The sequence below is a fragment of the Cydia splendana genome, chromosome 1 (assembly GCF_910591565.1).
Source record: "Cydia splendana chromosome 1, ilCydSple1.2, whole genome shotgun sequence".
NCBI classification, from domain to species: domain Eukaryota; kingdom Metazoa; phylum Arthropoda; class Insecta; order Lepidoptera; family Tortricidae; genus Cydia; species Cydia splendana.
In genome coordinates, this window is record NC_085960.1 from 27997163 (window position 1) to 28018513 (window position 21351).

Below are 21351 nucleotides of genomic sequence, written 5' to 3' on the forward strand. Positions count from 1 at the left end.
CCACTTAGGATTAGCCGTAAACAAGAAGGGCCATTGTCGCGACACGAGCTATCTGTTAACGTCTAAGTGTAACTGATAAAGGGCGTCAACGGTATTGTTCAGCGGTATTAGGCTTTAATCCGGTCGCGAGCGACGCGACGCTCGTTAGGCTGATTGTCCCGCGGCAGATGGCCGCTGTAATCCGACCCCGGCAACCTCCTCGCGGAAAATATGGCCTCTTTGTGTTTGTTGCATCTGCAGGTAAATTGTACGCCAGAATTGGGCCGTCCGTTACCGCGTACGCGCTATGAATGCAGCCGCTATGAATTTATTTTTCTTGTGTTGTTATCACTGCGGTTAGGGTTTATTTATGTGACGTGATAAAAGTTTTGAATTTGTTTGGATCCTTACTTTTGAAAATATTTAGGTACATACTTTTAAGGTTTAGCCTATCTTATGGATACCCATACGATCATACGATGGAAATCATACGATTTGCCTTCATAAGCCTTTGTTAGTTGCGTCTCTGACAATAATGATTAGAAAAGTAAAAAATTAGTAACTTGTAGGATTATTTATTTCAAGTCGTATACGTAAGAACGACTCAACCTATGACCTATTTTACGTTGAAACATCGAAAGAAAAAGTGTAACCAGCAGATAATCCCGACAGCATAATTTCATAATAAGCACTCTGAAGGCGACGACCCCATCGCCCGCTGGTTTCACCAGTGCAATCAGTCAACGTAGGGCAGCTTGTGGCGAGCTGTTGATAGGGGATTAGTGACCTCACGTACCCGACTGAGTAAGGTGTGACAGGATTCTCTGCTTCTGGTTTGCCTAAACCGGCCGGCCAGAGTGGAGTCGTTAGAGCTATAAGTTCCAGGGGTGGAAGTGAAATACGCATAAGACGCGAGTTGGGACAGTGGCACAGCCACTGGGTAGAAAGCGGCGCACACCTCACGACACCCCTGAGCCGCTCACACCGATGTTGCCCATGAGCCATCCTAGATGTCGCTTTTTGTGGGGGCCCATCTTGTGAGGGCGAGTCACCGTCTGCCGGAAATAAAATTCCGTTTTATTAAGCACGCGGCCGGTTTTTTATCCCATAGCTCAGTACTTAGTCCATCGCTTTCATCCAATAACTTAGTTCATTTTAGATCCCTTCAACTCTCAATGGTCCTTACACCCTGGCGGGTGTTGCCACAGCGTGCGTCCCATGACACGGGCAAGGACAGCACCCGCTCGGTGTACCCCTAACATTTCATTTTAAAGTGTCAAAAGGGCTTCTACGTGTTGGCATCGGCTCTGCGCACGCCCCCCAAAGGTCCGGAACTCCATTCTTCAGTGTTGGGAAAGACATACAAAATAAGTACTTTGATAGAACTGTTACATATACATCAAATAACGCGATGATTGGGTATATATTTATATAATATGGTTTTACATCTAGAAGATAAAGTCAATCGTAATAGTGATTGTCATGAATTTGCCCGCAAAATGTCTGTCACGCTTTAGCGACTCTACAAATAGTGTGTCCTCAGGTCCAATATTTTCGCAACTACCAGTCAAACAAACTACGTTTCTAAACCAATTAGTTATTTTTACGTAAATAAAACAACTTACATAACGTGCATAACTTGGCTAACTAGCAGCTAATGGCACTGAAGCTAAAACTAATATGCTCACCTAATACGTAAATGTTGCTCGGCCGCAGCGCCGGCCAACGCCACACAAAAGCCAGTTTACAGGGAGTTAGTTTAGTCCAAACGATGATTAATTACCTACGCAAATAAATTCCTTGCAACCAACTCCAGGTATGAACACAGCCCTGGAGCGCAGGGGGCCGAGTTTTGAATTTCGAGCGTTCGATTTCGTCACTCGAAAATCGGTGGAAAACAGCGAAATGCTAATTTTTTAAATACGAGCGATAGAAATTGGGAATCGAGTGGTATTGAACACTCGTTTTCAATTCTATTAGTAGAATTTAAATGCCGGGTACTGGATATATTATTGAACGAAATACACGAAATCGAGCGGTCGAAATTCAAAAATCGGCCCCCTGGTCGAAATTTCTATATTACGTGGCCTTGTTAATAAATTTTACGTTTAGGTATTTATTATTAGAAGTTCTGAATAATTTATTTATAAACATAAAAAAATAAGAACGGCCATTTCATATTTATATTTTTTAATACTTTTTATGCAAAATAAGATTGATGAAGTAAAACCAACCCACTCCAATACGTCGCCACCCGACGGCTGAACCAGACGTTTTAAATACAAAAAGGACCCGAAAGGGGGATACGATGCGGATAATAATTAATGTAGACAGAACAGGAGAGATGGTTCGGAGTAATTCCAAAAATTATGAATTTTATGAATTAACCCGGAATTTGAAGCATCATTTTTTGTTGTGAAACCTTACCACAGATGCCATTATGTTCTATTTATTTATTTAAAAAAAAAATAGTTTTTCTTATACGATACGGAAAACTAGTTTTAACTAGAGAAAACGGGTTATTACGGTAACAAACAATATATACCTACAAACTAAACTTTATTATTTTTAATTAAGATTTATTCTCCAATAATCATAAATTTGAGATGTGGCCGTATAACAGGCAGGGGACGATATTACAGTAGACGCTTATTTAATATTTCACAAATCGAATTAAATAATAAAAAATAATAATACTTTTATAATCATATTATAAATAACCTAACTTGTGATGAGAAATAAATAAAGAAAATAATAAAATATTTTATATTTTTATTGACAAAACAAGTTACAGGTAGGTGTTGAAGTCCCTGACTTCTGAGCTAGGTAAAGACCTGTGTTACAGAAGTCAGTGTCCTCTCCCAGACAATAGAAACTGTATGAAGAATATCAAATTTTATTATTAACTACATTTCCCATTATGTTGCTATGTTTAATTTTATATTTAAATAAATTAATTATATTTATTTATAGGGCTTGTTTTGATACCAGAATACAATGCCATTCTAGTAAGAGTACATAGCAATTACATTATATACAGGGTGGAACATTTCTAGAGACTGAGCTGAAAGGATAATGTTATCTAAGTGATCTACAATCGAGTTATTATAATCGTAAAGCTGAAGTAACAAGTAAAACAAAATCTCTAAAATGAAATATTTTTATATCAGTGACAACACTGACAACCCTACAAAGATATTTACATTTTAAATTGACACATGTCATGTCATACAATAGGATCTACTTGCTAGGGTTGTAACATACAGATTTATGTACTAATGTTTAACAAACTGTATCTCTAAAACGGTTAGAAATATGAACGTGATCAATAAGTGAAAAATAAAGTACGTAGCCTAAACAATTCCCCGTTTGCGTAAAAGTCCTTCGTTCTATTCCACCCGATATATATATTTATTGTGTGTGTGCGCGTGTGTGTGTGTATGTGTGTGTGTGTGTGTGTGTGTGTGTATGTGTGTGTGTGTGTGTGTGTGTGGGTGTGTGTGTGTGTGTGTGTGTGTGTGCGTGCGTGCGTGCGTGCGTGCGTGCGTGCGTGCGTGTGTGCGTGCGTGCGTGCGTGCGTGCGTGCGCACAAGGACTTAAGTTTTCTCTTACACTCATGTTTAGGTAGGGGATAGATATTTAGAGTTTTGTTAATTTTATTATATATAAAGATGCTCATAAAGCTGAGCTCCTTCCAATTTTATCATGTGGGTTTTACAAGCGCCACCCCATACAACATTGCAATAGCCAATGACTGGCTGCGCCAAAGCAACATACACAGTTCAATAAATCTAGTTCAGATACAGATCTTAATTTCTTAAAAATATAAACTAGTTTTCTTATCCGTGTTGAGGTTAGTTCTAAATGTGGCTGCCAACTCAGTCTGTCATCAAGCAGTACTCCTAGATACTTAATGCAATCAGATTTAGCAATGACAGTACAACAATCAGTTCCTGTCTGAAAACTACATGTGTGAACCTTAAGTTCCCTATTACAATATATAATGAGAACGAGATGCAAACTCTTTAAATATTAGGAAAGTAAATACTGGCCAGTAAAGCTAATCTACCTAGATGATTGCCATGAAAAAAAAACTAACTGTTTTTTGTTTAAAAAAAAAATGGCGATTTCTTTGCGATGCTATTGAGTACGTTAGCGAAAATGGAGAAAATTGAACTGCGCGCCGTTATCAAATACTTGTGTTTGAAATTTTTTTCTACGGACCAAGTCAATTTAGATTTACGGGACACTTTAAGGTCTAATGCTCCTCCGTATTCGACAGTCGCACGTTGGTGCGCCGAATTTAGACGTGGAAGAACATCGACCATGGATGACCCCCGCTCCGGACGCCCTACTACAGCAGTAACTGAAGAAATTGTGAAAAAAGTCGAAAACTTAGTTTTGGCGGATCGTCGTGTCACGGTTCGTTTTATTGCTGAAAATGTAAAGATTTCAACGGGGAGCGTGCATAATATTTTACATGAACGCTTGGGTATGAAAAATATCAGCGCGTTGGGTACCCAGAATGCTTACTGACACGCAAAAACAAACTAGAGTCGAGATTTGTCAAGAAGCTTTGGACCTGATACAGCAAGACCGGGAACTTTTTTTGGCGCGATTTATAACAATGGACGAAACATGGCTCTATCATTACGACCCTGAAATGAAACTGCAGTCTATGACATGGAAAAGACCATCATCTCCAACTCCGAAGAAATTCAAGGTGGGCCCATCTGCCGGTAAGGTCATGGGCTCTGTTTTTGGGATGGTAAAGGGGTCGTAATGATTGAGTATCTCGAGCATGGAGCCACTATCACGGGCACTTTATATGCCAAACAAATAGCAACATTGCGCAATGAGATCCGTGAAAAACGGCGAGGTAAACTCTTGAAAATTGTGTTGTTCCATCAGGACAATGCACCGGCACACAAGTCCGTCGTTGCAATGGCTGCAATACGTGATGCTGGTTTCGATATCCTTAAGCATCCTCCGTATTCACCAGACCTCGCCCCTTGTGATTTCTACCTATTTCCGAGATTGAAGGAATACCTAGGAGGCAAGAAATTTGAAGACGACGACGCGGTAGTCGCTGCAGTACAAGATTTTTTAAGTACTCAAGATAAAACCTTTTTTAGAAATGGAATTTTAAGTTTAGAATAAATATATACTTTGTGTATTATGCTAAAAGGTGACTATATCGAAAAATGAAATTACATTTAATAAAAGTTGTATATAACATACTCATTCTCACTTTTTATTGAACGCCCCTCGTACATAAATGATTTATTTAAAGAAAATTGTAAATATGTGGTCTTACTTAATTTTAGGGTAAGTAGATTTCTTTGTAACCAGCTACTGATTTTATGGAGTCCTATCTCAGCATTACTATACACTTCCTCCCATGTATCTCCATGGAACATTATAGAGGTGTCATCAGCATAAGTGAAGATTTTACCTTTTGTAAGCGATAATTGACACAGGTCATTTATGTAGATCAGAAACAAACTGGGTCCCAGTAGAAGTAGTAGAAAATATGTGTAGGTACAGAACTACAGATGTATAACCAAAGAGAATTGAGATTTTCCGAGGCACGTTTCTTCTCAGACTTTATTTATCTTACACACTTCAATAGATCTTTGTTATAACTAAAATAATAAAATATCTGCGCCTTAGATCATTTCAAAAGAGTTTGAAAATTGTTATTGGCTTCACCAAGACGAAGCCTAAAACAATTTTCGAACTCTTTTGAAACTGCCTCGCAATACAGTACACGCCTAGTGAAAAGTGTGAGTTTAAGGAAGTCAATCAATTAATACATATTTAGGTTGCTCAAAAAGTATAATCTGTAACTATGTAAACTGTCTAAAAATCATGAGATCCAGATCACTGATGTAAAACTTTTATTTGAATATCGTTTTAATCAAATGTGGGCATTGAAACTATTAATTTATTAAAAGTACTTTACGTAACTTTAGATTAACCCCGAGGCACTTTACATCACAAACTAGTATTCCATAGACTTTCTCCGGTTTGTTTGCAGAGATCTCTGTACTCCGAAGTTCATGTTACGTTCGGTCGACGGTACGGGTGCCCATTGTTTATTCACAGATGTCATGTCAGTGTACAGGGCCACTTGATTGTGGCTGGGCATTTCACAGGCAAAGGGTAATTACAGTATGTCGGCAATATTAGAGTAGGCTTCATTAAATAACGGTTTTACGCTGTTAAACGTTGAGGGACCCAGTAAAACATAAATAAATAAATATTATAGGACAATTTTTACACAGATCGACCTAGTCCCACAGTAAGCTCAATATGGCTTGTGTTGTGGGTACTAGACGACGATATATATAATATACGCATATATTTAAATACTTATATACATAGAAAATATCCATAACTCAGGAACAAATATTTGTGGCCCTTACCAGGATTCGAGCCCGGGACCTCCTGCTTCGATGGACTAAACGTCGGTAAAAGTAATCATCATGTCATATGAGGCTGTCAAAGAGGATAATTCATCTTTGGAAGAATATAAAAACACATACCGTGAAAATTGTCCAATCACCGTAAGTGGCCTTTTTAAATATGAACAAGTTTTTAAAACTAAAGACTCATTCATTAAAAGTTTACTACATTCACTAGCTTTCTATTTAAATCATAGTTATCGATTATGCGATAACATCAGGACCCCGTGACCGATAGGGGCACCAGCAAATAATTGCTACACGTGTAGGTATCGATTGATGAGCATTTATTAAAAAAATCTTGTAGTTTCAAAATTTCATAAATGTTGTAATTGTTATAGGTATTTATTTACCAATCAAGTGTTTTTCTTCCGATGAATTTTGTATGGAGCAAATAACGGAACAAAAAATAAAGCATACCTAGTGAAGAAAAAGGCTCACTGTACTTTGTTATACTTAGTAGCATGCATTTTTGGAAACGCTTAAATATCGCAATAAATAATATAGGTATCATTGTATGGAATACAATAAACAAAAATTTTCCACGTTATACCTGTTTGTCATGTTTAATTATTTGCGCCTGTGACAGGGCGCGCCTTGTAAGTATACATACGTCTGTCCTGACCACGGTAATATTTGGTAGGTACATTTAAACATGAAGCGTCCGTCATTCGACGGCCAGAGCTGTACACGGAAGTCGAGATTTAGAAAATCAGTGATCACAATTGGTGATACTGATAAATCGTATTCATCAATTTACTGGTTTAAGTACCTACTCGATTAGTAAATCTAAATACCACGGAATTTACTGAACGTCTAGAATTCACGTGAAGCAATTCTAGGATTCTACGTTTAATATTGCTATCCCTCAAAACGATCAAATGATACATTGGTAAATATGTACAGCAATCGGTATTTTATTAAGATGTAATGTCAGACGAGGGTCGAATCCGTTTATTTTGTCTACAAGAAGAAACCTATTGAGCATTATCAAAACTACACAACGGGACTTAATCGCGTATTTAAGTTTTAAGATTTACCTCCGACGTTTCGAGGACGGCGTTGTCCCCGTGGTCTCGGAGAAGACTGGCTCAAGTTGACATCAACATCTTCTAGCCGCGCGAGTTTTTCGAACTACCCGCACTTGGTCTTGTTTATCAGTTTGAACGTTTTGCGCACTAGGGATGTTACTCTGTCGACACACAACACTAACGATATTCGATTTATCGACTGTCGATATTCGTTTCCGCTTACATTTACTAATGACTGGATTCCATGTGGATGAGATCTTAAAACTTAAATACGCGATTAAGTCCCGTTGTGTAGTTTTGATAATGTTTAATAATCGTGAAAGTTTAAATCAGTGTTTTGCAAACCTATTGAGGTTGATCAAAAATGTATAATTTTCTGGTGTTTATTTATAGGCAAAATGACAATCGTTTGCGCTACGACAACGAAACGCTATCTGTCTCTATCGCACTAACATGGAAGAGTGATAGAGAGACAGAACCCCCCTGAACGTTTACCTTCGGGCGATTCGCGAGCGTGGTCACCACGACACCACGGCGCATTCTCAAGTCTATAATTATTTAGCACATCGTAGCGACGGCGTTACGTTGTCACAACAAACACGATGTCTTCGTTTCGCTTGTTTTTTTTTCGTAAACCGCTATAGTGTGATAGCGTCCTAAGGACCGCAGGGTGGTCGTGCAGCGCGCTGCCGGATGATCCAGTTACGGTGAACTGGCGCGCTCGTCGCCATTACCATCTCATTACCATACACAAACATTAGTTTCACATCGGAAGGGCTTAGCGGGACCGCTGTGCCAACAAGCTACGACTCTCCAGGGCACTCAATGCACAATTATTATTGTACTTAGCTATTGTCTGCGCAAACAGACCGGTGTTTGTCGAGCAAACGTAACGGAGCACGGAACGAGATTAGCCCTGCTCGCCGCTGAAGCGTGATTCATCATATTTACAAAAAACTACATTGCATTCTACATACTGTGAACAGGTCAAGATTAAACTAACTCGTGTAGTTACTTACCGAGAGATTGTTGTGAGAGCGGTTTGGGTCATTATTTGTTTTATGTATTTGTTAGACATCTTAAAATTCGTATCATAGGAAACTTTTTATACAAATAATTTTTATATTTATATTTTTCAATGTATATAAACTCAATTTTTCATAGAATAACTACGCTTGCTGTATTCATCGTGGGTGTGGTAATGTTATTAAGTAGGTAAATGTTCACTCCTACAATTCCCTCAGTGAATCAATTCGTAGTAGTTCCTCGGAAACTCGACCGAGTTCGGAACAAGTTGAAGGCAGGTAACCGCATTTCGGCTGATGTAATTAGGCAATAACACAATTGAATACAACACGGGCAAGGGTTATGCCTCGGAGGTAACACAGAACAACAAATAGGTACACGGCCGTTATTAACGGCGTGATGTAAATAATTCATGATATTGGAGTTAGAAAGTAAACAATATGAATTTGAGTTTTAATTGAAAACGGACCGAGTTCGGGTTATTCTTTGAATTTATCACTTTGGCTGAGGTGCCAGAGGTGGCGCAGGCACGACGACGCGTTGTTCAGATAAAGTTTATTTTATGACTTAAGAGAAGACATTAATATTCATTACTGGAGCGGAATGAACTAACTTTATTACAATAAAGATCAAAGTGGACGGGTTCACGCAGCTGGGCGGTGCTGCGCGTTCGCCCGTGGAGCCTGTGTTCGACCATGCTGGATTAGACAAGGAAAACTAATAAGATAGGTACTTAATAAGTTCCGTATTGTCATTGCCGTTACGACTTGAATGATATCAAGTTTATTAGTCATTAATTAATAATCCCGCTTTTGAAAGATATGCTAATGAACCGATACGTGTACTATAACGTTTATTTCCAAGTTTCGGAGAACAACCTTTAAATTGTAATTTCTTGAGAGCTATGAGGAACCTACTACTTACTGAATAATACGCGTTTTCATACGTTTATTAATCGTGCTTTAATTATAGGTAATTAGGCCATTATTTAGGAGATATCCAATTACAGGCCAGTTTTCCACGCCGAGTGACCCCTACCTAGTTATAACATGCTCGTTAGGCTATGCCTGCTCTCTCGGCTTTTGTAATAATATTAATAATGTTCTATTATTATAGGTTTAAACAATTGTTATTTGTAATACGTCGGTGTTTGTCATCAAACAATGTTTTTCATTGGGTATATTGTGAATAGGTATAGTACATTGTAGGAGAGGACGGAAAACCGCTAAAAGATGGACGAGTGCGTTTGAGCTCAAATAATACGAGTCCATCTTTAGCGTTTCCGGCCGAGGCATTACATAGTGCTTTTCACGACTACTGCGAGGAAATAAGAAAACATTTGCATAACTATAAATACTAGCCCGCGATTTCTCTGGTAGCAAATTACTAGTCACTTCCTGTGCTGTCTCTTGAATTTCGGTAGGCGTCAGCGTAAGAATATAATTTTCTTCACTAGAAGAACTCATTTTTATAGCGATCGTAGATACGTGTTTCTTGTATTTTTAGTCAAACACAATTTACACTATCACAAGTATTTTCAGATCCCGCCTTTTTTACTTTTTTTATCACTTTAAGAGGCGTTTTTCTGTTATTTGCTTCAAACCGACTCTAAACTTAGAAGCGTTTTTGCTAAAAAAAAACACAAACAGCCACAAAAGTAAAAAACGCCTTAAGCGTGAACTGAATGGATAATTGTTAAAAAAAATGAACTGAATGGTTTTGACATTTCTTTTTTTTAAACAAGAAATTTGTCCTATAAATAACCTAATTTTATTTTTAAAGGTAAAAGTTGCGCCAAAAAAGACCTTTTATTGATTTTTATGTTTTAAATGATACTCATTGCTGTAGCGAACCGTCACCAATGACAGATGATGATAACAATGAAACATTGTAGTATTGGTGGTTCAGGTGCTACAGCTATTGCCTACTTTCCCGCTTGGTTTTTGGCATTTCCGAACAGTGGCGTGAAATAAAATATTATCAAATGTAGCAATAAGCAGTGAGCTACATTCGATTACTTTATATTTGTAACTATAAAAATGTGGATTTTGTAAGAAGAAAAAACTAAACAAAATCTCGTTGTTTTCTTTAAAGTAGGGAAAGGTTATTATATCGTCATCGGATAGTGAGCTTGAAATTGAAAACACGCATTGGTATACATTTAATTCCATTAAAAAGGTACTTTGGAGTCGCCGCCTTTTAAAATATCTTTTGAAATAAGAAAAAGGTATTTCCACATACATCCCTATAATATTTAATTTAAATTTTGGAAAACGTAGTACGTTACAATGGCCTGTACTTCTATACAAATGTGAAGCCTGGACACTTTAAGGAACAATGGCAATGTGTAGTTGCATTTGAAATGTGGATATAATAGACGCAACAGTAAACTGAGTCGCTGACGTGATTTTTTTAGCTTAGGTATATCGGAATGTTAAGCTGACGTTTTACAAGATGTTTTGTGTATTCTAGTTTACTATAGGTAAGTACCAAAATAATTACTTTTCAGCTCAGGCTCTGTTTTGGACATCTACCTAAGTATTTAGTCGTGTGTTAAAAAACAAATATTTCAAAACATAATTTCGATTAGTCACTGTTAAAACACAATTTAGGTACAAATTAGGTAATATTATGCATATGCACAATAATATGCATGTTAAATGAACAAAGGTTTAATACATTGGCATGAAACGTGTTACTGAAAGCAACACTTAAAGTTTAATGAAGTTATTGTTCGGCACGGCAAGCTCTCGAGACGCCGCTCGCAAGTTGCTGCCGTTTCTAGATCTGCAATTCTTCATGTGCCTTATCTAAACGAGCATCGTAACGACACACCGTAATCTCACAATGTTATAGCTAAGTCTTCCTTCTGAACAATCAAAAATAAACTTTCTTTCTGCGTCTCAGAATCCTATTTTGATTATATACGAAGATTAAGGCGTGGGATGAGTAATACTTTTTGAATAATAACCACATAAAAGTTTATCGAATTTTTTTGACGCCTTTAAAGGTACGTCTCCTGTATTTTAATCAAGTCAAAATGGCTGAATTACTCTTTGAAGTTATGGCGTTTATACACGAAGTGGCCTATTGCACTGCGAGGTAAGTAAAGCTCTATTAACCCATATTCAGGATCTTGCAATATTACCTACTTACTTAATTAAAAGCTTTTGTATTAGTTTTTGACTTCATTGGTAGGTATGGTTGATTGTGAAGGTGTTCCACAAAAACTTACAGGAACGACTCGCACACGAAAAACAGTTTATTTATTAAAAGTCAGACACCACGTGATTTAATATGAGAGCAGTATTATGTATACGTGTGTCACGCGCTAATAAATAAGCCCACTGATCCGTGGTCAAAGACAAAAAAACCGTTAGAACCTTGACGCTGTGTCATACGTATAAGATCTACCTCCAGATTTTAGCTTACTATAGCACGACGATATTTACCTACCTATAAGTAGGTAGGTATTTAATTACAAGCATTAGTAATTTACGGTACAGATTTAATGATTATGGTAACCACAGCACCAACATATCGCTTAACAAAATTTGTAGTAACCCAAGAGTGAGCATTAATGATGATGAGCTCCGCGTACTTAAGCTTGGTCTCTGCTTAATTCACATAATCCTTCAGTCGCGTATGACACATAACTTTACTGTGGTGTAGAATTTTGCGATGCGCCTCGGCTGGATTTGCGAGGAACTGGCGACCTCGAGGGGAAGGGAATCGTGATCCCGCATCAAGTTGCGAATAATTGAGTGGCACCCTCGCTCAGCCATCACTTTAAGTGTAACGCTTAATTAGACCACGTGAGAAGCGCTTAAAACCTCTTTGTACGAGCTTTGTTGCCATTGTTGCCGGCGCATAAACATTGTGAACGGAACATTTTACTTTGTTCCCTAACGGCGAGAATTTATTGCCTGGGGCAATTAAGAACGCTTTAGCGACGAGCAAAGCAAACATTCTATCAATCTTGTGCCGTATAGTGCAGAAGGGTTAAATTTGTACCGTGCAATCGCACTTGCAGACTACGGTATTTCGCCACCCGGAAGGAGTAATAAGCTTACATTGTCTCAACGGTAAACATGGCGCGAGTTCGTTACATTACAGTTTGTTTAGTTAATAAGACTTGCAGAGTTTTAGGTATCTACAATATCTACATATGCCTCGGCTATTATGCCTTGATAGTGGAAACATTGTTACGATGACATATAAGTACTGAGGCCGCGCCGACGGTGCGCATGTGCCCAAGGAACCCTCCTTTTTGTGAACAATTTGTGAATTTAATGATGTTTAACTTAGTCCGTCGTAACCCGATAGGAAGACCTGCCGAGGCGCCGCCGCCAGCCACGGCTTCCCGGCAGGATTAAGGAATCCACTCATTAATTCACTTCAAATTACATACAATTATAGACCTCAACAAGTGTTTTGGGACAGCCAGCGAAGTTTCAAGATCTCTTTCATTTATTTGATGTGAAACTGTAACTGAAACTGTGACGCAATTTTTTTTTGAAATAGGTTGTTCCTTCATACGTGAATCCGCGTTCGCCGGAACGTAGGTATGCCGATACGAGCGCATAAATTATAAAATTTATACACTATGTACTATTTATTATACTATTCTCTCTCTCTCTTTGGTCGGTCCCTCATGTCTGAGGATCGTAGTCAGTATCAGGGTTGCATCTGGAGCGGATGATCTGTCTCCACCGGTTTCTGTCCAACGCGTCTCTGACGACCGTGGAGAAAGCAGAGGATGACGAGTCTTTAACTTGATCGGTCCATCTTATTGGTGAACGACCGCGTGATCTCCTGCCATCGGTGTGTCCAATCACAATCAGTTTTTCCAAACTTTCGTCGCCTCTGCGCACTGTGTGTCCGAAATATGACAGTATGCGCTGTTGGCATATGGTGGATAGGCGAGTTTTCACTCGGAGCTGGGTTAGGATTGATGCATTAGTACGTCTCGCCGTCCAAGGTATTCGCAACATTCGTCCCCAGCACTACATCTCAAATGCATCAATCCTTTTTCTCTCTCTGGCCAGGATAGTCCACGTTTCCACTCCATACAGGAAGATAGGGAATACCAATGATCATATCAATCTGATCTTGGTTTTGATACCAATTCCCCTTTTCTTTCAAATGTTATTTAAACGGGTCATAGCATCCTTTGCCATCCCGATTCGCCTTCTTATCTCGGACACACATTTGCCATCATTGCAGATTTGGGAGCCCAGGTAAATATAGCGGTCGACTATATCAATGCCAGGAATGTTGCAGGTGACATTTACTAACTTTCCGGCTCGATCCACCACCATCACTTTGGTTTTCGCTCTGTTCACAGCGTGACCTACGTTGCCACTTTCTAATTCGAGTCTTTGAAACAATTCACTCATGTCTTCCATTGATGTTGCCAAAAGAATGGCGTAGTCTGCTATTACTACATCTTAAACTCTAAATATTTATTACAATATACGAAAATTTTGAGTATGTTACGACTATCATCCCTAAAATTTCCTACATTAAGTATTAAGTATCTACCAAACAGCATATATGTAATCTAAATATATAAACGTGATCTAAATATATAAACGTGAAAGACCTGACTGACTGACTGACTTAAATCAACGCACAGCCCAAACCGCTGGGACTAGAAAGTCCAAATTTGGCAACTAGATTCCTTATAAGGTCTAGGGGTCCACTAAGAAAGGATTTTTCAAAATTAATCCCCTAAAGGAGTGAAATGGGGGTCCAAAGTTTGTATGGGTAAACAAGATTAGTTAGACTATTTTATTCCAAATTTCACAGGAGTATTCCTAAAGATAAACGAGTAAACACGTGTTTCAGGTTTTTTGAAAATTGAACCCCTAAAAGGGAGAAAAGTCCCCAATAGGGTTGATATCTCAAAATATCAATATGGGTATCGTTTTCATAGTATTTTGAGACGCTAATAACAAAAATGGCATCAAAATTAAAATTAACGTAGCCGAAGTGAACAATCATCCCCCTGGTGGGGGTGCAATGGGGTTGAAATTTCAAAATATCAATATGGGTATCATTTCCATGGTTTTGTGGGACGCTAATTACAAAAATGGGATCAAAATTAAAATATAACGTAGCCGACGTGAACTATGGCCCCTGGTGGGAAATGCTAATTACGAAGATAGCATAGACGGTTGTAACATACACGCTGATTTACAGCCACACGTGATCCAGACTTTTGAGAATGCAATGACTTAAAGTAAATTTTTTTAGCTATTAGCTCAGGGAAAATTTCACTAATACCTACAATGGCTGTTGAATCGTTGGATATTGATGGGACCATGTTGGCTCACACCGTAGTACCTATAATTGGAGATGGAGCCTGTCAGGCCGCGTAGCCAAGATGCCAATCGCTTACTCTCCGTAGCGATCGAAACGCAACTGTCACTGTCGCGCTAATATGGAAGAGTGATAGAGAGACATAATGCTTTTCGTTGTCGAAGCGATAGCGATTGTAACCTTGGCTAGGCCGGCTGTTTCGCGCCATCTCCTATCTTCTGTATGATACGCAGGTGATGGCCAGGGAGGTGCGCGAGCAAATCGTTAGTCACGTGGTGGCCAACTGGGAGGAGTTTGTTATTATGTCTCATAACAGTAACGGTGATAATTACTCCAGCTCCGTTGAATACTGTCTAGAAATGTCGCGCCCGTTTACTTACGGTAGTCTCTGCGAGTTGGTAGCGGCAGGACAACTGTTTCCGTGGGTTTTCGAAGTTTACCGCAACAATGAGCTATATATGAGAGTTGGTACTGTGGGTAATCCGGTGGGCCAACTAAGATTTTCAAGTGATTTGTCTAGCGGTCATTTTGACGTATATATTCGCAGTGAATTACTCGTAAGACCCACAATATCAGAGCCCCCTTCTTCACTCCTCTCTGTGGTTGCCAAGAAGATTACCACGAGAAGGAATGAAGAGATTACCACCCCACCACCCCATTTAGAATCAGACTCATCATTATCTCTTACCGCTACCAAAACAGTTACTAAAAAACGCCGTGCCAGGTTCACGAATACTACACGGAACAAACAACTAAAAGCTGCCGCAAATAAATATATGCAAAACAAATCATCAGATCACCAAGCTGCGCAATTACCAAAAAATGAACCCTGATGTACACAGAGAAGCAGTAGCTAGGTATCAGCAAGCCCACCCCGAGGTAAACCGTGACACCTCTGCTAGGTATCAGCAAATCACACACACTGATACACTTCATCCATGTAAAACTCCGCACCATTTTGCAATTCTCTCTCAAGTTGCCGTTTAATGTCGTCCGAAAAACTGTCCTTATATTTTTCCCAGAGACTTAACGGGTCAGTAAGTTGACAAAAAACTAACATTATTATGAAAAGTTCACGCAGCTTGAAGGGAGAATCGCACAACGCAGCTTCCTCTAAAGTTGAGTCTCAAATGTTTATCGTCCTCTAGCAATCCAAGGGAGAACCACTAATGTAGTGTATAAGGAGGTGCTATAGGTACAAAAGGCTACAACTACATAAATAAAAAATATAAATTAAAAGGTGTTAGGAACAAAACGTACATTAGATTATATTAAATAAGTCGAGCTCGATTAATCGATATAATTACAATTCAGTACGGTTACCATCAGTTTGTCACTGACATAAACGCCGTCGAGAATGTAATTTACTTTCTATATATCCCGTTTGCACTAATATGCGAGTGCGAGCGAGATGTATAGAAAGTAAATTACGTTCTCGACGGCGTTTATGTCAGTGACAAACTGATGGTAACCGTACTGGTGTCTTCAAGTCAAGAGTGAATACTGTGAATAAGCTTTTACTGAAATAGTGAGCTAGACCTTCGGCCTTGTCATCACTTTCCAGCAGGTGAGTAAAAAAAAAACAAAATTAAAAAAACTCTCCTGCGCGTGCGAAGCCGCGGGCAAAAGCTAGTTATGTATATGCACCTATTTTACCTTTAACTATTATTACTGGATAAGGAGTCGTAAATACTTCCTAACATCAGTAGAACTATACGAACCTAATTAACAAAAAAGAAACACGACACACGACCTTTTGTGTTCACCGCTGTAAGACAATTAGGTACCCATCGGCGCAACTTTTCGCAGACTTGATACATTTTGTGGCAGACTAAATCTCATTAATCTGACTTTGATTGTAATAGACGTAAAGTCAGCAAAGTTTCCAACTTAGCTTTATGTGTTCAGCATCGTTGGAAATATAATTATTTTTGAAAAACACCGTAATGTTTTCAATACATTTAATTCACTCTTTTCCATTCTTCAGCGCTTCTTAAACTTCCAACAGTTTTGATATTTTTACGTGCTACCATACGAACCATAACAGGAATGTATATATCATAGTATATATTAGAAACTTTAGCAATTGTATGTGAACCCCTTATGTTTCGCCGGAGCTATTTCAACACAAAGTTCCGACTTTTACGATAATGTCAGCCATTGCCATTCAAACGCGCTAAAACTTTATCAATGTGTGAAAGGATAAGCGTTTGGCTCGTAACTTCCACGTACGTATAATTCCTATCTCCAGAAAGCAATGGCTCGTCGTCATATGCCCGTAGCGATGATAACACCTGCAATCCATGTTACTAATGCTATCTATACCTACGTGGTTTCAAATACTTTTTTTAAAAGTAATTGTAACTTGTATGTAAGGACTAAGTAAGTATGTATGTACGCATGTTTCTTATACTATGTATATTTTGAAGAAAATAATATTTAAGAGGGAGGGGGGACCAGGAAATTAAAGAAACGAAAGATATGGCGTGCCGCGTGAAACACGCGACGGAAGATATGACCGTCGCGCGGGTTTTTATGTTTATAATTTTGCTAGTCAGATCCCTCGGCTACCTATATCTCTCTTCAGAAAATAAACGATAATCAGACACGTTTCATGTTTTTTTTTCCATCGAGTCAACTTTAACCTTTTAATATTTTTAGTAGAAAATACAGTGTGATTACCGTCTGAATTTAAAAAAAATCTATATAAAGACTACAATTTGCTTTTAAACGGAAGCCGGTGCGCGTGTTCGGCTAGATTACATTGTCGTTTTTTTCCCTGATTTATTTATAAAGTTGTATTATCTTAGGATTAGGTATGCGATCTGCATACAACATTAGAATTACCATATTAATTGTCATTTAAGAAGTACATACAGTTTGAGCATCTTGTTCTTGTGTGTACAAGCTCAGGGCAATCCGTCGTAATTTAATTACGCATAAACTGCGCAACTGTTGACTCCGCCGGGACACTTGTCAGCCCATGAACGCGCTCTATTGACATGTCCCACATCTTAACAAACAAGCTATACCGGGTGTGGCCTGTAACATGAGCAAAAAATTTAACTGTAGGCTGTACTCCTCATACTGACCAACATTTGTTCAGCGATTTTTAAACGTAACTTGTGGTTTGATTTTTAATACACTTTAAAGTTTATTCTAAGACGCAATGTATTGCGAATTTTGTTATGTTTAAGGCGTGAGAAGCAACGTCAATCACAATGATATGGCATGGCGATGGCGTCCATAGAAGATAATATTTATTTTGTATGAAAAATAGGGAGTCTAAATACTTCATAATTTTTAAAAGTTGTTGAACAAAAGTGTCACGGTTTGAGGAGTACAATCTATGTTTTAATTCTTTGCTCGTGTTACAGGCCACACCCGGTATAAGTACCTAGTTCACTTGTTATTAGGGTTCTGTACACACAGGTTGATCGACGAAAAATAAAACCCTAATTACGGGCATTGGCTATTACCTACTCTTTGTCTGTCCGTCGGTCATTGCGCTGTATCCAATGAAACTTAATTGGTTATTTGGTATGTTTCCTATTACATCTATTATAAAACATAATTAAATAAAAAATGAAAGCTGCTCAAGAAAGAACGTGTCTTATTTATTATTTTTCTTATATTATATCTGTTAGTTGCACAAGCTGTAGGTACCTATATCATGACCCGTAGCAGGTAGGCGCTAAAATTTGAACAGTAATTATTTCTACTGCCACTATCAAAATAAATAGTTACTTTAATATATAATAGTTCAGCCTATATACGTCCCACTGCTGGGCACAGGCCTCCTCTCATGCGCGAGAGGGCTTTGGGCTATAGTCCCCACGCTAGCCCAATGCGGATTGGGGACTTCACATACACCTTTGAATTTCTTCGCAGATGTATGCAGGTTTCCTCACGATGTTTTCCTTCACCGAAAAGCTAGTGGTAAATATCAAATGATATTTCGTACATAAGTTCCGAAAAACTCATTGGTACGAGCTAGGATTTGAACCCGCGACCTCCAGATTGAAAGTCGGGCGTCATATCCACTAGGCCACCACCGCTTTACTTGTTACAGTTACTTTACTTGTTTAAAAATAAATTAAATTATTACCAAACAAACTTGTTTTAAGGAAAAATAAACGCCAAAAAATATGAGGGTACGGAATCTGCGGAGCGCGAGTGCGATTATTTAGTAATGAGAGTTAATATCCGTTATTACCGAGTTGAAACTGAAGTAGTCGTGATTACGTAACATTAATTAAAAATTATACATTAATGAGACGCCTACGTTTCCCTAGTGTATTGTGTTGCGATTCGTGGAACTCTTCTACCTATTTTAACAATTTAAACATTGTTCACAATATATTTATCAGAAAAACTAAAACCTTGGGAATAAAGTGGAGACATGGTAAATTGGTAAATAGGTAGGTGTATTCATTAAATTAGGCCAGTGATTTTTTGATTGAATGTCAGAAGTTAAAACACAATACATAAAGTACTTGTTACCTATCTACATTGCAATAATAAAAAAAAAAAAATTCAGTAAGGGTATGACCGGTCGGTGAAATCATTTTCTGCACAAACTCACAAGAATACCTACTAATTAATTATTTCTCCACTCATTGCGCCGGCTTACTAAAGTTAATTAAGGCAGAGCATGAATAAGGAACAAGATCGGAACAAATCTTACCTCAAAATTTTACATATTACCTAGATGTTTTAATTTTAATTTATTTCATCATTCTTTGAAATAAAAATTATGACCCGCTTCAAGTGGGTTCAGCTTGTGGGACTCCCGGTTAAAGAGTGGGGTACCGCCCTAAAGAGTCCTCTGCACTCTGCAGTGGGTCTTTTAAGCCCTTCATTATTCAAGTGGTTTAATTAAGACGTTTAAAGGTACGCAAACACTACAGGGCGAATAAAAAAGCACTTTGAAAACATAATTTTACATTATTGAAATAATGTCGTGGTTCCTTCTACTAAATTTATTATCCTTTAGCTCATTTTGTTGTAATAGCCTCAGCCGGAAAAAACTCATTAAAAACTCTTTTAATGTGTTTGAATTAACTTTTATAAACTTTGTATAAACTGCACCTTTATGGAAAGACTTTTATGAATATTACGTTAATATGCAAAAGTAGTAGATGTACTTTTATTTCCGGATACCTATAGTTCGTTTTTTTAGCATTAGAAAAACACTACGCGATCTTGACGTGTCTTTTAATTGAAAAACGCTTTTTAGGGTTCCGTAGCCAAATGGCAAAAAACGGAACCCTTATGGATTCGTCATGTCTGTCTGTCTGTCTGTCTGACTGTCTGTCCGTATGTCACAGCCACTTTTTTCCGAAACTATAAGAACTATACTGTTGAAACTTGGTAAGTAGATGTATTCTGTGAACCGCATTAGGATTTTTACACATAAATAGAAAAAAAACAATTGGTAAATTTTGGGGGTTCCCCCATAGATGTAAGTATAAAAGGTGATTGGGTTCCCCATACTTAGAACTGAAAATCATTTTTTTTTTCATCAACCCCATACGTGTGGGATATCTATGGATTTGGATAGGTCTTCAAAAATGATATATTGAGGTTTCTAATATAATTTTTTTCTAAACTGAATAGTTTGCGCGAGAGACACTTCCAAAGTGGTAAAATGTGTGTCCCCCCCCCCCCCCTGTAACTTCTAAAATAAGAGAATGATAAAACTAAAAAAAATATAAGATGTACATTAATTACCATGCAAACTTCCACCGAAAATTGGTTTGAAGTAGTTTTTTTTTACAAACGACAATACGCCACAACAACACGACAATCTAAATATATAAACGTGAAAGACCTGACTGACTGACTGACTTAAATCAACGCACAGCCCAAACCGCTGGGACTAGAAAGTCCAAATTTGGCAACTAGATTCCTTATAAGGTCTAGGGATCCACTAAGAAAGGATTTTTCAAAATTCATCCCCTAAAGGAGTGAAATGGGGGTCCAAAGTTTGTATGGGGAAACAAGATTAGTTACACTATTTTATTCCAAATTTCACAGAAGTATTCCTAAAAATAAATGAGTAAACACGTGTTTCAGGTTTTTTGAAAATTGAACCCCTAAGAGGGGGAAAAGTCCCCAATAGGGTTGATATCTCAAAAAAAATATCAATATGCGTATCGTTTTCATAGTATTTTGAGACGCTAATAACAAAAATGGCATCAAAATTAAAATTAACGTAGCCGAAGTGAACAATCATCCCCCTGGTGGGGGTGCAATGGGGTTGAAATTTCAAAATATCAATATGGGTATCATTTCCATGGTTTTGTGGGACGCTAATTACAAAAATGGGATCAAAATTAAAATATAACGTAGCCGACGTGAACTATGGCCCCTGGTGGGGAATGCTAATTACGAAGATAGCATAGACGGTTGTAACATACACGCTGATTTACAGCCACACGTGATCCAGACTTTTGAGAATGCAATCCCTTAAAGTAAATTTTCTTAGCTATTAGCTCAGGGAAAATTTCACTAATACCTAC

At 38.1% G+C, this 21351-nt stretch overlaps 1 protein-coding gene and 1 long non-coding RNA gene across 2 annotated transcripts in view; both read left to right on the plus strand.

The window, feature by feature from the left end:
• The window catches only part of LOC134797686 (uncharacterized), a 131063-nt gene that overhangs the window by 69168 nt on the left and 40544 nt on the right, over nucleotides 1-21351 (plus strand). The gene's annotated exons all lie outside the window — the stretch shown is intronic.
• Nucleotides 20062-20521, plus strand: LOC134798024 (uncharacterized). Its single transcript, XR_010145147.1, has 2 exons — nucleotides 20062-20264; nucleotides 20305-20521. It is a non-coding gene; the product is annotated as an uncharacterized LOC134798024 (long non-coding RNA).